This window comes from Sinocyclocheilus grahami, unplaced genomic scaffold, assembly GCF_001515645.1.
Source record: "Sinocyclocheilus grahami isolate Dianchi unplaced genomic scaffold, SAMN03320097.WGS_v1.1 scaffold16816.1, whole genome shotgun sequence".
NCBI classification, from domain to species: Eukaryota; Metazoa; Chordata; class Actinopteri; order Cypriniformes; family Cyprinidae; genus Sinocyclocheilus; species Sinocyclocheilus grahami.
In genome coordinates, this window is record NW_015516289.1 from 17,475 (window position 1) to 18,024 (window position 550).

General features: G+C 33.8%; 1 pseudogene; it reads right to left on the reverse strand.

The window, feature by feature from the left end:
* Nucleotides 1-63: 63 nt before the first annotated feature.
* Nucleotides 64-550, reverse strand: part of LOC107579355 (migration and invasion enhancer 1-like) — a 2,928-nt pseudogene continuing 2,441 nt past the window's right edge.

Here is a 550-nt window from a genome sequence, read left to right on the forward strand (position 1 = left end):
CGAATATAATTATTATTCTGTCAAGAAACTGACCATTAAAAAAAAGAAAAGAAAAACACACTCTTCTCTTCACGATCTTCTTTATTACTCTAAACTGGGTTCAGAGTTTTCTGGACTAAAGCTTCATCCCATAATTTTCTTAACTTTGAGCTATGGCAATCATTTACGTCCAAAAAAACTAGAGTGATAAAGGAGACAAGTAAAGAGCTTCAAAAACAATTAAACCATTTTCTGCAATAGACCAGTAAGATGCTTGTGTGGATGGGAGCTGAGATGGTAATGGGCATCAGAGGCCAAAGCATTAGAGGATGATGCACTCTTTATGGCTTTTGGTGATCTTTTCAGGCTTTCCATCCTTAGCCTTAACAAGGGCCTCCACAATCTTCAGGGATTTGACAAAAAAATATGAAAATTAAAATAGTGGTGTGAAAATGTGTCACCCTTCCTGATTTCTTATTTTTTTGCATGTTTCAGACCATCAAACAAATGTAAATATTAGTAAAAGATAACATGCAGTTTTTAAATGAAGGTTTTTATTATTAAGGGAAAA